The sequence below is a fragment of the Melanaphis sacchari genome, unplaced genomic scaffold (assembly GCF_002803265.2).
Source record: "Melanaphis sacchari strain LSU unplaced genomic scaffold, SCAv2.0 Contig31_pilon_pilon, whole genome shotgun sequence".
Taxonomy (NCBI): domain Eukaryota; kingdom Metazoa; phylum Arthropoda; class Insecta; order Hemiptera; family Aphididae; genus Melanaphis; species Melanaphis sacchari.
This window is the reverse complement of record NW_020271193.1, coordinates 109,136-125,424: the sequence shown is the minus strand read 5'-3', so window position 1 is coordinate 125,424 and position 16,289 is coordinate 109,136. Positions and strand designations below refer to the sequence as shown.

Genomic DNA, 16,289 nt, shown 5'->3' with positions numbered 1-16,289 from the left:
CCGAGAGCGTGCGAAGAGAATGTCGACGTTGTGTCCACGGTCATCTCGTCGTCGGGCGCGCGACACCACCGTCGGCGGCAGTACGTGCGTTTTGAACGCATCTCATTGGTTGCCCGGTGTCTTGTCGACACGCCCGCTGTCACCTCGCGCGACCGTTGCACGCGGTTGTGGCTATAGCTACTGCGGCTGCTTTCACTGGTTTCGCCATCTGTGGTTGTAGTCGCAGTGATTATCACCGAGTTCTATCAGCGTACAGATAGCGTTGTCATCGCTGCTGTGGACTACTCTAGCCGCGAGTGTAGATGACGTCCCTGTCTTGGGAACATTTGCATCGAGAGATTTATCGACCCCTAGATGGCGCGTCGTTTATGTCTCATATCTTTATTTTAACTTAATGAATATTATGACATAACGAGTTGTGCGTCCGTCCACGTAGCTATGTCCAACTTCTTGGGTCAGCACTATTTTTTGGGCAAATAGTAATCCTACTAATCCTAGCAACATAATGTTTAACGAGGAAAAAGCTTAATCATAAGATAAATATTGAAATTTAGTATACATAATTGTTCAGAAAATTTTATGTATACAGATTTCCTAAAAGCATTTAATAAGGTCGATTTTTCATGAAACTAACTACTTTTGGTATTGGCGGGAAATTCTTTTAATGTATGTTCAAGGGTACCGTAGGGTTTTCACTTATGTCCACTTATTTATAAATGGGGTTCAGATTTGAGGGCAAAAGCCTTTTTCTTAATAATAGTAATAGAAAAATAATTTTTATATAAAAATGTGTATCATTTAGTATTCAAGACGATGGATGTATATTTTTTGCCTTTTTTACTTATAAATGCATTTTTGATTTATAAATGACTTTTTTGTGTTTAATTTTCAATGGATTTGATAGTTTTATACACAACATGTATCTTAACGGTACAAATCAATAAGATCTTCTGAAGACGGTGCAATATTGTTTGTCAATTATTTTTAATGGGTTTTATTATCTGTGGTATTTATCGATATCGCTAAATAATACTTTATCGAGTATTTGGTATTGCCAGTTAATTTAACGTTTATAAAAGTACCTATACTGCGTACCTATCTATAGATTAAAATATCTTCTTAATGTGTAGATACTAGATTCAAGATTATTCGTCAGTCAACAATTTTCTTTTAAGTACAAACTAGTTAAAATATACAATATACAAACTATTACATTTTTTTATAAATTATGTAAATGCTTTTTTTGTTGCCTTTTTTGACATTTTAAATGTTTTTTTTATTAATTATATTGTCATTAAATTCAAACTCCATTTATAAATGATTTACCTATTATTTTTGATTTTTCTGTAAACGTAAAATACTTTGCCGATGATACTAAAATATTTTAAATACCTAGTTGAATTTCCTTCTGATGCATCAAAATGACAGTTTAACTTGGATAAATTTATTATTTTGAGTCAATATAGGTACATATTATGTATTTATGTAACTAATCGTTTACTGTTAATATAAATAAATGTAGTGTCATAATTTTCTCTCGCTTACAAAATTAAATTTTATTTAATTACTCGGTTAATCATGTAGTAGGTACATTTTAAAATAATGTTTTTTTCATTATCACAAAATTTGTTACAAATAAATCTTTCAAAATTTCGGTTTTATCTATAGAAATACTTAAAATTTAAAAATATTAACGCTAAAACTATCGTATTTCATACTTTTCAAGAATCATCTAGAGTTTGGTTAAACAGTTTGATGATGTTTTTGTATGGTTTATTAAGTGGTAATATTGATTCTTTCAAATGTTGGATTTAGTTTTAATACCTAATTTATGTACAAGGTCAAAAATGTATATATATATACTAGTTTCACTACATTTTTTCCAGAGTTTTTTCTTTAGTAAACAAAATTATTAATAGGTAACATTGATTTTATTTTTTATACCGAGACAAATTTTCAAACAATGTCTTTATACCCTTAAGTCTTGATGTTAATAGTTAATGATTACTTATCGTTATATGTTCACATTTTGAATTTATACATCATTATTTTATAATGTACATTAGTTTGTTGTCATTTAGTTATAAAATATTTTATCATGTATTAATATTAGTTCTTCTTTTTCTATTACTGTACAGGGTATTTACTTGTTAATAAATAAATAATTAATTAAATAAATAAATAAATTGGTTATTATTTAGGGTATACTATTTATTACCCAGTCAAATAGGTATATATGTGCTTACTACCTAACTAGATAGATTATCTGTAATAATTTGCGCGTTGTAATTAATGGCTTTACGAATTTTAATTAATGCAAGATATTTGTTGTATACACTGCACAATACAAACATATAATATGTACCTTATACCGCTATTTAATCAGTTATGAATTAAAAAAAGAACATTATAATAATTACGTAACACAAACTACATATACCGCGTGCATATATGAAAATCTTGGTGAGTCATATCTAAGTTAGGTGTACAAAAATACATTTTATTTAACTAATTCTGGTTATATGATATAAAATATATTGTAGTGATTTAAAAACTTAAAGCTTATTAAAATAAAATAGGTGTACTCAAACAAAATATTAAACTTACCTAGGATGCAATACACCCGAGATAATATACATTGGTTTCAAGTATTTGTGTAATATTGCCAACCGAGGTGAGTTGAAATGGTTTTGGCTTTCTACTTGGTTTTCTGAAAAAAAAAAAATACATAAGTTTAAAAAAGTTTATATTATATAATATCTTGTCGCATAAGCCGCAAAGAAACCACGAAGGTAGAAACACTAGAAACAAATAAATATTATCGAAATTAAGTATGTAAGTAGGTATTTGAATTTCATAAGTAATAGTTGTTGACTGATAACTATAAATTATAATTATTTATTTGTAAAATGAAAGTAAAAATATAATATAATAATTTTGAAATATCGTGTACTGTTTTGTTTATCAATATCACGTTTATCTTCATACGGTATTTGTGACTAATCAGACAGAGTCTAATATTTACAATTTATATATATAAGGAGTGTACAGGAGTAGGTTATTATTTTAATTTGACTTAAACTAATTAACAGTCAATGTATTATAATATTACTATTATAAACATAAGTACATAATAAGTAGGTAGGTACCCCCGTTCTACCACCCGGACTACATCAGTGGGCGTCTTGTTATTTTGATTGATCATCGACGATGTGCTGTGATAGATTGGTTTTAAAAATTAGTAAGAGTATTAAACTAGTGCATTAAGTGAAATTATGGACTTAATAGAATAATATATAATATATATATTTAACATAATTCTTTATTTAGCAATCTGTTACAAACAAATGAACAATAGGCTTAATTGATAACATATAATATACATATTAGTCAGTGGAATGACGGAGTGAAGAGATCTCTCATTGGGGATATTTCTCCGGGGGAAAAAAAGTTAAAATTTAATTAACTTAATTACTTTTTTTTTTAATACTTTTTTTCCTGATTTATTTTAGCAGGACACGATACCACTATCTTTTTAACCTTTTTTGAGGATTGCCTGGAATGGTTATGGATGCGAGTTGATTTATAAGAGAGTTTGTGTGTTGGGTTAATTGGCTATTGAAACGTTTATAATAAAGTTTAGCTAGTTCAGTGATAAATGGTATTTTAAAGTCAGAATGAAGGGATTTGTTAGCAATATATAATGGAGCTTTTGAAATAATATGAAGAATTTTTGTTTGGAATCTTTGAATACGGTTAATGTTAGTTATTTTTGCTGCACCCCAGAGCTGGATACTGTATGTTTAGATTAGTCTTAAAAGAAGTTTGTAGATAAGTATTTTTTTGGATGTTAATAATGGTCGTAAGAGACGAAGACAGTTATTTAGTATGATAATTTTGTTTTTGATGTGTGTTGTTCAAGTGAGTAGACGACCGATGTGAATTCCAAGATATTGCACACATTGGCATTAGGTAATATGTGGTTGTTAAGGAAAAGTGTCGGACATGTGCCATGTCGAAGAGTGAATGTACAATGAGTGGACTTGCTCTCATTCATTTTTACTCCCCATTCTTTATACTATGTTTCAAAAAGTGGATATAGTTTTGTATATAAAGAGAAGCTTAGTTTGGGTCGGCGCTGTTATCTATTACAGCTTTGTTGTCTGCAAAATCACCTACTAGGGTTTGGTTTGAGTTTGGCTGATCAGATATGAATAAGTTAAAAAATAATGGGTCAGTTACTGTGCCTTGTGGTACATTGGCATTAATTCTTACTGGATGGGATATAACAGAGCCTACACGCACTGAAAGGAAACGGTCTTCTAAGTTAGATTTTAGGATTAAATAATAATGACTGGGTAGTAGACGTAATATACAATATAAATCATTATTATTTATCGCTATAAAGTAAATAATGTATAGAAAAATAAAAAAACGAGTACTTGCATGTCTAGTTATTTAAACCGACCGACAGATGTCGTTGTATATTGGACTGAGAATAGCATAAATATTTATCTTTTAAAAAGTGAATATATTTTAGTATAAAACATTAAAACATACTTTTCCATAGAGTATAGAGTCAATAATAATAATAAAATATTTAATTTATAGAGGTAAAAGTGAATAGATACCATTTGTTAGATATGAGTTATTATTTATTACTTATTAGTTTCATATGTTTCGATGTAATTAAAGTACTAAATTATTTATGCATGGGTAAATAATAATATTATTTCCAGTTACGATAATTTATTATTAAATTAACGAGTTATGAGCGAGAATGATTCATATTATTACATTTAAGTAAAAATCGTCTTCTTGACATTGAAATAATTAAGTTATTTTTTTTATTAAAATAAACCCTGAGTGTTATCAGTAAGATAGTATTTACTTACATACTTAAGAAAACAAGCCTTTTCCCCGAAAATCACTTCACGAACTTCGAATCTCACTCGCGCTCGTGTTTTTCTCCGTTATATTATATTATAACTTATCAATTATTATATAATCGATATTCGATTTCGATAATAATTAATTAATTAGTTACATTCATATTATTATATTATAACAGTATAACAATCAAAAATTTTGAAGGATATGAACACTTAACACGATCAATTGAATATACTCGTACAATTACACAAACAACAAATGCTATTGATAACTTAATTTTTCATAACATATTATATAAGAGGATTCATTTAAGAATGTACATTAATTATATTTTGATAAGTTTTAGATTTTATAAAATAATTTGATATAAATGCAAAACAACATACAAAAAAAAAAAAAAAATTATATTTTAATATTTTTTTTATTTTTATAATTTTCAAGTGTTTTTAAATACATTTTTTTCTAAAATGTTGTTTTGCAATGACATCAAAAATAAAACTATATGAACAAACTTTTTGAAATATCGAGTGTATTAACAACTGTATACACTAAAACATATCATTCTTTAATCTTTATAAACCGTTTTATTTATGTATAAACTATTCAATATATTATTTCGTATATTAGTGTACACATATTATAGTAGGTAAATGGATTGTTATTTGACATTCGTTAATTTTAATGTATTTTTTTCAATTGATATTTAAAATTTTTTATACTTATATTATTTGAATATGTACTTACATATAGTTAATAGACTGTATAAAAAAATATTCATAGTTAATTTATTTAAGTAAAAATCACAATCACGTATAGTAAATACTTAATAGAAGTAATAGAACATAACGGAAATGACTAATTAACAGTATTATTCCAAAATAATATCAAATATCGACTAAAATTTTTTTTCTTGTAATTATTAAAGTATGTTTTTTTTATCATAATTTAATAAATTAATATAAACAGTGTGATTATGTAAATTACTTTACAAACGATTAAACGGGTTAGGTAAGTACCAAAACAACTTGAACGACGCTGACTATAATATTATGGAAAATTTAACGTGTCGTATACTCAGTATTTTGATTCATTTCAATGGCTGTTAACGAATTGTGTCCCTAGGTTTATTTTCAGGTTGCATGAGTTTCGTTTAAGTGTCTAACTAATATAAATAAAAAGTAAAAATAATTATACAAATAATTTTAACAATATTTCACATTAAGTAAACATTTTTAACTAAGAAATAATTTTTTTTTCATGTGTTGTCTTTGATAATTGTCTAGTATTTCAAATTTTAATGTAAACATCACATTGAAAATTCTTTATCACTTCAGTAAATTGAAATATATTGGAAAGGCTTGAATATTCCTAACACATAATATAATTTCTAGTGAAATGGTTCACAACAGTTAGTTATTATTATTATTTTTATTTTCATTTAAATATTTGAATAGCATACATACATATAAATTAATACAAATATTTATACTTATTAAAATAACACATTTATACATAAATGATTGTCTCCGTACAGTTGCGCGTAATAATGAATTGCATGATTCTGTCCATACATAAGGAGGAAATAAAGCATTATGAATAAGCATACAACTTGTATAAAATTTAATAAAACAGTTTGGACACAATACTATCAATTATCATGTACTCCGCTTCAGTGGTGTATTTAAGATTTTGCTGCCCTGAGTATACATTTCTTTAATACTCTCTTATCCCCCCTGATTTTTTCATATTGGCTGACAATTATTATCATTTATAAAAAAACTTAAAACACATGTGATATGGTAATAGCATTATGCAGTATATAAATTTGCCGAGTGCTCCAGAATGTTGAATGTCTTGGGTACTCTCAGTAGCACACGTGATAGTAAAATTATCAAAAAAAATTGTAAAATGTATTAATTTATTTTTTAACTATTTATAAATAGTGAACACATTAAAAATTAATATAACATAAATATTTAAGAGAAGAAAAACGAACATAATTAAATTAATATTTTTCGGTATGCTTTTGATCTTGAAAATCTTCAATTATTTTATCATAACTTAATGAAGTTGCCAACTTAGTTTCAATATTCAGAATTATCAAAGGGCAAAGAATTTAAACGATTATCATTCATCGGAGAATTGTGGTATGATTTAATCCTTTTAAGCGTAGTGAAAGAACGCTTTGCTGAAGTATTTGATGTAGGGACACATTAAAACATACGCTACGCAATATTAACTTATGGATAAATATCAGATAAATTTTCACAATGAATGATGTTACAAATTCTAGCACTCGATTTTGTACATACATTTTCTGGTAAGCCTTTTAAAATGAATACATTTTTCGAAAAAAAAGTAACACAAAAATTTGCTGCTCGAGACAATTATCTCTCATTACCCCCTCTCTCCTTAAATGGATAACATTGAACGAGTCCCAAATATTGAATTGAGTTCCGCAAATACTTTTGGGTTATCGGAGTTGAGTCCGACCAATATTGTAAGGTTATTCGAATAGAGTCCCCTTCTTTAATTATAATAATAAATATAAAGAGTCAATTAATTAAAAAATATTAAAAATAATAATAAATAAAGGTACTTTTTACCTAAAGAATAATTTTTTATCAACAGTTATAGAAAAATATTAAAAAAAATTGAAAATTTGTCATAGGTGCCTATGAATATTTCAAAAAGAGTTAAAATTTGTTGAACATTTTATCATAATATAGGTATTGAAAAAAACAATTAAAAAATTTCAAGTACACACTTATTTTATTATTTTTGGAAATATAACAAAATATTAAAAATTGTTTAAGGAGAAATAATTATTTTACGGGTGAATATCGAAAAATATACTCCATTTTTCACTCGTAATAATAATTAAGTAAGATTAACTAATTGTTTCTTGTGTGTCATAGATTATGTGTATAGTTAGTTATGACATTTTATCTATACGGACTCAATTTAAATATATTAAGATAAGAAGCTAGATTCAATTCAAACACATAAAAATAGCGTAGACTCAATTCAATATAAATACGCTACTACCCCACTTTTATCATTAGAACACAGTTTGTGAACAAGAATTTTTCGTCGGGACACACCTTGTTAACTGCATGTGCTTCCGATATAAACTATTAAACATATACTATTAAATTATAACATTTAATTAAATTTGGTGTTCTATAACGATTTAGTCACATGATCACCGCACAAAAATCCTTTCTCCGTATCATCTATCTCTTATATAACAATAATGAACCGAATTATTATTGACTATTCAATAAATATTTACTGACTAAGGGTAAAATTACAAACAACTATTTCTTAACTTAGTTTTAAATTATGTATTAATCTTTATTTTTCTACTTATTTTAATTTATATTTATATCAAATGTTTAATCAAATAGATGGAACAATAAAAGTTATGGTTTTAGTTGACATGTCCATAATGTGTTTTTATCTAATATTGCTTTTTTTGTTTTATTCTAAAAATAAAATTAGGTTATTAATTAATTTTATACATTTTAAATTTTTTATTCACTGTTCATAGGTTCAATTATAAAAAATATAAATTTGTTTTTGGATTATGTCACATTTTTGGCGCCTACTTACAAGGAATGATGCTTATAAACTGGGCACACGCTTTTCATCATTAGTTTAGCAATGTAAAAGTATACCTAAACTTAAATATCTGTATATAATAAACCTAACCTATTTATTAATTATCGTATATGTAGGTATACCTTAATTATAGAACTTTATGTCTCTAAAAGTTCAATATATATTAAAATTGAGTACATCCGTACTATTATTTCAATAATTAGGTCATATCAGCAATAGTGTGTCAAAAAAACGACGACATTAAAGGGATTGTGTTTGCACGAATGGAAGGTTAATACAATTTATACGTACCTATATGTGATGGTATGCGCGAGCGAAGACTAATGGATTGGGCTGACAGGGACCTGTCAATAATTGTGCACACGTGTCACACCCACCCACCCACCCACACACACACACACACACAGTTTATATGTAATATATGCATGTATGAGAAAAGGTATAAATACGAAGGCTAACGAAATAATACATAATTACATTGTGCGCAAATACGCGTTTACACGAGCTGATATAGGCATAATACGTGTATTATTTTTATATATTTATAAAGCCTCAGCCGTAATTTTGGTCAATGCATGAGACACGTATTCTTTTTTATATTTACATAAACACCGCCCACAAATGTCACCATAATAATGTCCTATACATGCGCGTATAATATAATATGTATGTTTACCCGATCACGTATAATATAGTTACTTGGTAACATATACACGGAACGTGTACAAACATTTTAGTATTTTACACATGACTTTACGATTCGTGACGTTTAAAATAGTAAGTACGAGGTAAGATCAAGTAATTTAACATTCGGCTGCAGAATAGATATACGTATTTATATATATTAATTTGAAAACTTATATTATAGCTGATCTTGTTTGGGCTAATTTTGATTGTGAATTAATCTTACAAGTCGTCCCAGAATGTGTATACATAATAATATATAGCTGCATAAAGTGTAGGAGCATAAGAAGTATGAGTATATGTGTCAATAATATATATATGTCATTTAGATAAACATATACACACACACACACATACATACACACACATACATATAATTGTAAGGCCTATGGCCAATACACACTATGTATTAAGAGACCAGTTCACTGTGCACCTTTAATCAAAATACAACATCTACACCCAAATTCCGTATAACTACGACACAGCCACACATTGTTATAAGATAGATTATCCGTATGTAAGTACTATGTAATAATTATTTTAAAGATTATAAATTAATGGTCACTATCACTAAGTCTGTTGTTACTTAAATATATTTTATGATCCTTTCAATCGATATCTACCCCTAGCAACGGTTAAATATATCTATAGAATCCTACGATTCTCCCCGGATATCTTATATTTAATTGGTTGTTCCCCCGACCACGTTACAATATTATGATATAATAAATTATAAATATTATGTATATGTACGAATAGATGAATTATTTGGAATGCTATTATAATATAAATATAAGTCTTGTAACAGTATCCAAAGAAAAAAACATCGAAGAAATATGTTTCATAAAATTCAGCCCCACGTACGTCGTTTTTAAAAACCCTCTGTTGCGCGATAATTCATTCCATCGTCTCACCTGCCCATCGTTCGTGCATTTATGTATATGTAGCAGCGGTGCGTACCGCGTACGGCATTCTCCTCTTATATACGCGTGTACCTATTTCATACATGCAGCGAGTATACCATCGCCTCTACCCCATGGATTCAATATGTAGCTAATTATAATACTATGCTACAGCAGTGTATACAACATCCATGTATATTCAACTAAAAAGGGTTACCTTTGCTATACTTTACATGTATATACGAATATAGTAGGTCAACGATCAAATATGATCGTTAAACGTGCATGTGAATAATGTACTTGAATAACTCGCGTATGACATGATGAGTTTCGAGTGTTAAAAGATAACGTCTGCAAGACATGATATACCTGTATAGGTAGTAGTATACATAGTAGGATGTATTTAATCTCGAAGTAATCAATGGGGCGAAATAATTTCATGTATATATATTCACACTGTACATACACTGTACCTATACGTAGCAATACCATTACCATATTGAATGAGACATTACGTAATAATATATAATATACTGTAGAATGTTCAAAAATTTTGAAAACAGTCATTAGTGTAATTGGCAGTGGTATACTGGTATACGATAATATAATATAATTAATGAAGTTATTAAATATTTTATGTTATACGTTTATAGCAATGTTATCTGTTATTGTTCTACATATGTATTAAAATGTGTATGAGTACAATAATCAAGAGTCTCTACATTTTTTTAATACCTGGCATATCCAGTATCTGATACCAATTATTTGTATAAAACCAAATATATTAAAATATTATATAATCACTGTTCAACGTTTACTGTTTTAATTTATATATGAAATATTTGTCCAGTATTGTATAATATATCTACTTTAAATAAAACAATTATTTATACAATTGTTTTAAGTTAAAATCTTTATAAGCCCTATATTGTGTACTTTTAATTCACTCACTCGCTTGTAACCCCCTAGCTCTCTCCTTCGCATGCATCATAAATCGTACATATTATATTATTGTATAATACATTTTGAAAACACTTTAAAGTCGTATGATTATAACTTAATATAAATAGATGAATGCAAGCAAAATTGTTTTTGTACGTGATGTATCTAGCGATAATGAAGTATAATTGAAACGTCGGACCAGCCGGTAGATACCTAGATTGCATTATAGACGTCCAATTAAAAATAAATCATACTATTAGCACTATATTATGATGTGCCCTGGAACAATGTAATATATTATGTACACTATACACATATTATACTTAAGAACATTGCATAACATATTATCGCCAGTATTTATTATAATCATCATCATCATTATTATTATTGTTACATATACATACACATATTTAATAGAGAAAGAGATGCTCGTCCAAAAAAGGGTTTAATATTGTGTTTGTCGGTTTCGACATATTACGCACGTAATAGAACACAATAATGATACGGTTAAAAAAAATTGTTCTAGTTCAAATATACATATACACACACACACACACACACATCAAAAGAGACCTAATAATAAAAATAATAATAAACACTAGGTCGCGGTAGGCGTGAATAGTCATTTAACGTGAAAACAAGGTGTTGGGTATACATAATTTTTTTAACCGTTATATTGTTATATGAATATATATATATCACACACATACAACATACACACAAGCGAGTGTGGGGCATCCGAGTCAGAATTAATGGGCTGTCTGTTTGGTTCGTCTGGTCGCATAAAAGGAACATCGTTAAGGAACCACCCCGCGATATGTGTATAAATAATATTATATGTATAAATATACACGTTTTTATGCAGATGGCATGCACGCACACACACACACACACACAAACTCTTACACACTCACCCAAATCATCGTATATACTGCAGGGGTGAGAAAAAACCGATCAGCCGGCCTGCGGGGGAAAGGGTTATGACAAGGCGCCGTTTTAATCATAAAAATATATATTAAAAAAAAAAAAAAAATATTAAAATACTGTTTTATTTTTATTCACCTCACCGGTGTTCTTTGCAGAACCAAATCACAAAAGTTAGGTTAGGACAGAAGTACACTGTATAGAACTGTATATGTTTAAATAACTGATAATGCGTCCCTATAATCTATAAAAATATTGTATAATATAATACAATATTTTATCCATTTAAATTATTTCATTATGTATCTACTCATAAATTTAATACTTTTATACATTTCTTTTTCAAAAATTGTCTCTATGCGTGTACACGAATAGTTTTGTTGAAGAAAAAAGGATGTTATATATAGTTGTAATGTTTCTAGAAATGGCGAATCTCACATATTTTTATTTTTAAAATTCGCAGGAATAATATAATATTTTTACACGATGTAGTATATGTACACTTTTGTTACCACACTTTTAAGCAATTTAACAAGTGCACACGCTCACAGTCAACGTGTCTTACATTTCTTCGTTTGCATATACTTACTACCTGTATCTATATAGTATAAATGTACTACAGTATATTCCACGCAAGGGCTATTTTTATTTATACAGTGTTAACATATACTCGGATGTATACTTTAATACTATCACTTGGTTGTTTATTCACGTTCACTCAGATATTTTCATTATATAATACTTGTATTCGAATAATGTTTCTTGTCAGGAAATATCAACGGTTACAGGTATAAATACATGCGGTATATTTTCATTGTATGTACATACAAGTATAATACGCGCCCAAATAGTAATCAAATATCATGCACATTATATGTATATAATATATATTATAAATATAACGTATATCATGTCAGAAATATTATGTTTATCTAAAATTATATTATTTAAATGTCATGTTATTATTATGTATAATATATTTTTGGAATATGCGTATGCCGTATAAAATAATATTGTCAACGTGCGCCATAGTTATCCTTTCTACAACCACTTAAGAGTTTTTTTTGCTAGAATGCGTGTATAATATACTTTATAGTTTACATACGAAGTATACATGAGACTGCACGTGCGTTATAAAGCCATTGTATAAAAACGTCTGAAAAATTAGATACAGACAATAAAACTTTTCGCTGTTTAACGTGCTTAAATATATATATATTTCTGGGAGAAAAATAAATCAAGTCAGCAGCTATTGTGTAATGTTCCTAACTTAAAATCTAAAATGCTTGACGTTTTATTTTTGTCCAAGAATATATATTTTGAAAAAATACCACAACCTACAATCTACATGTTATAATATAAATATATATGTATATACGTATTTAAACATTAAACGAAGACAACGAAAAATTACTAAGGAATATAATAAAGTCGTATATTGAATACATAAAACGAGAGTAACAATGAATATAAATAAACAAAATGGAAATTATAATACAGTATAGAAATGGTTTATACGATTAATGACATCGCTATTGTTTAATATACTGAGTTTAATGACCTAAAAGTAAGGTCCAGTAAGAAGTTTCATATCATATAGTCCTAAATTGTATTGCTTGTTATGACGTTTGTAAAATAACTATATGGATGCAATGATGTTTATTTTTGGTGAATTTAGACAATAATTTTATCCACACTATAATATAGAGTCTTATTATTGATAGCTTATTATAAGAATAAATTTCTAGACAAGACAAATTATTAAACAGTATAAAATTATATGGCTATTAATAATATTAGTTCAAAACCAAATTTGAAAAATTAGAAATGAAAATACAAGATTTTACCAATAAAATTATATTGTTACAAAAAAAAAAAATAACAGATTATTTTTAATATCTTGTTCTTGTTATAAATAATTATAATAATAATAATTAAGTACCTATTTAAAAATCTGTTGTAGTTTTTAATAATAAACATGATTAGATTTAAAATGTAATATATAATATATAAGTACAGTTTTTTATTAAGTGTTTTAGATTCTGAGCGGAACAATAAATTTATTGGTTTTTACAATAATACATAATAATTAAAATGTTATTTTTAATAAGGCGTTATTAACTTAAAAGTTAATAACTTGATAATATAATATGGTATAAATATATACTATTATACTAATTAAATACTAATAATAATATAAAACATAATGAAATGTTTTCAGAAAAATTTAAAATAGCCTAATTCAATACTAAAACCATTTATTTTAATTTTAAAAGCTTTATAAAAAAACATAAGAAATAAACGTATATTGATTTAAGCTGATACATCGTTTCTGATCAGAACCGTTTTTTGTGTAAAATGATACATCGTTGAATTCAATTTTAATATACTCATTACAGTGATCCACTCAACACTTAATGTACAGTAAAGCGGTACTTACTTGCCTAATTTTTTTTTAAATTATGGATGCTATGGCCAATTTTTTCTTGTTCCTTAATCGTCATTGTAAACGATTTATTCTATATAATATAGTATCTATCTCACTTTATTTAACAAATATTATATTTATTATTATAATCGAGTTTTTTCAATATTATTTTTAAAGGTTTTAGTAGGTACCTACCTAAATTGCACTATTTCTTGAAAATATTTTTATGTTTTAATTTTTTTTTTTATAGATTTAAGTATTCTGAAAAAAGGGACTCTACAATTTATTTTATGACGATGTTATTTGAAAAATACTAGGGATTTTCATTTTATTGATGCCATTTTTACTGTAGTTCATACATATTACATATTTTGGTGTGGTTTTACATTATTCTACGCTTGTACCGCAAATTAGTCACAATGATTAAAATGTAATTTAAATCTTAGTTTCTTCAAAAAAAAAAAAAAAAATGAAAAATTTAAATTATTTTTCATCAATTTATCTCATAAAAAAAATTATTTAAAACATAATATGAAATATTATGGTTTAGAATTTAGATAATGATTTAATTTCGATCAAAGATTTTTTCATTATTATTTTAAAATAAGTATGCACGTTATACATGGACATGTAACATCAACAATATGATAATATATGCATCTATATCTAAGACTGATTTACATAAACATGTACGCCCGTACGTGTACAAACGAGTTTCTTTTACGAAATCAACCGTTGACAAACATTAATAAATGGTTTTTTTTGAAGTAAACACTACACATACTACACGTGTTTTATTAAATTTGGTTATAAAATATTCAATTCTTAGTAAAATAATGTCGCGTTCATTTATAATAGTATATAATACATAAAAAACGAATTTCATCTATAAGATTTAATGTTATTTTCAGGCTGAATACGATAAAAAATTGCGTTGTATCTACTAGACTACTGCATCAACCTACTGAGTCTCAAGTGATAACGTGTACTTACACGTGTTACCTTACAATATCGTATTTCTTTGTTTCGTGGTTACAACCATTATGGCCATTGGTCAAGATAGTTTTTTTTACTTTTTCTATTATAATATTCTTTTTATCTCTTATTTATCCATCATAAATTCTTAGTTATTTTAGTTTTATGTAGATTTGCCTTATTTTAATTTATTAATATAGGATCAGTTTAATGTGCTTATATTGTATAAAGTGACCACCAAAGAGGGTTGGCTATTTTGGGAAAGGTTCGGTAAATCGAATAGATATTAAATTATGATTCGATATTTGTCTTTTATATGAAAAAATTAATTAGATAAATTATTAAATTTAAACTTTTTTACCTACCTAACTATTTATATTTTGTTATTTATTATTTTACGGAAATATAATGGTATTGACTCAAAAGTTAATTATAATTATTATGTAATAATACGGTATGTATAATAAATTATAATAATTAAAAAAGTGTTTATAAATTCAATACTTAATGTAGAGCAGGATAGTAACTACATGTTTATACCTTTTCAATTTTTAATTTCACAATGATGTGTATTTTTTTTATTTCTGTATTAAGATCCTTTATTTGTAAAAAAAAATGCTCTGATCATTAACTTTGATAGAGATTTCTTTTAAAGCGATTAGTGAATACGTAAGAATATCAAATATGTTAATAATTGTTCGTAATTTTTTTTTTAGTTTTATTCAACAAATAAAAAAGTACTAAGTAGTTTAAATTTTTACTATTTGAAAGTATTAACTAATCCCATTTGCTACATTAATCTCTGTTGAGTTGACAATCAGTGCATTTCATTTATCAAAAAAAAAAAAAAAAATTCTTTATATTTTACATTTTTTCACAGTACTAATTTTGGCTTATTTACCATGTATTAAAATTTA

The 16,289-nt window shown here is 26.7% G+C and overlaps 1 long non-coding RNA gene across 1 annotated transcript in view; it reads right to left on the bottom strand.

Moving 5' to 3' along the window:
* Nucleotides 1–2,645: 2,645 nt before the first annotated feature.
* The window catches only part of LOC112596367, a 32,510-nt gene continuing 18,866 nt past the window's right edge, over nt 2,646–16,289 (bottom strand). The window contains exon 3 of the long non-coding RNA XR_003114764.1: nt 2,646–2,710. This is a non-coding gene — a long non-coding RNA (uncharacterized LOC112596367). The remainder of the gene's footprint in view (nt 2,711–16,289) is intronic.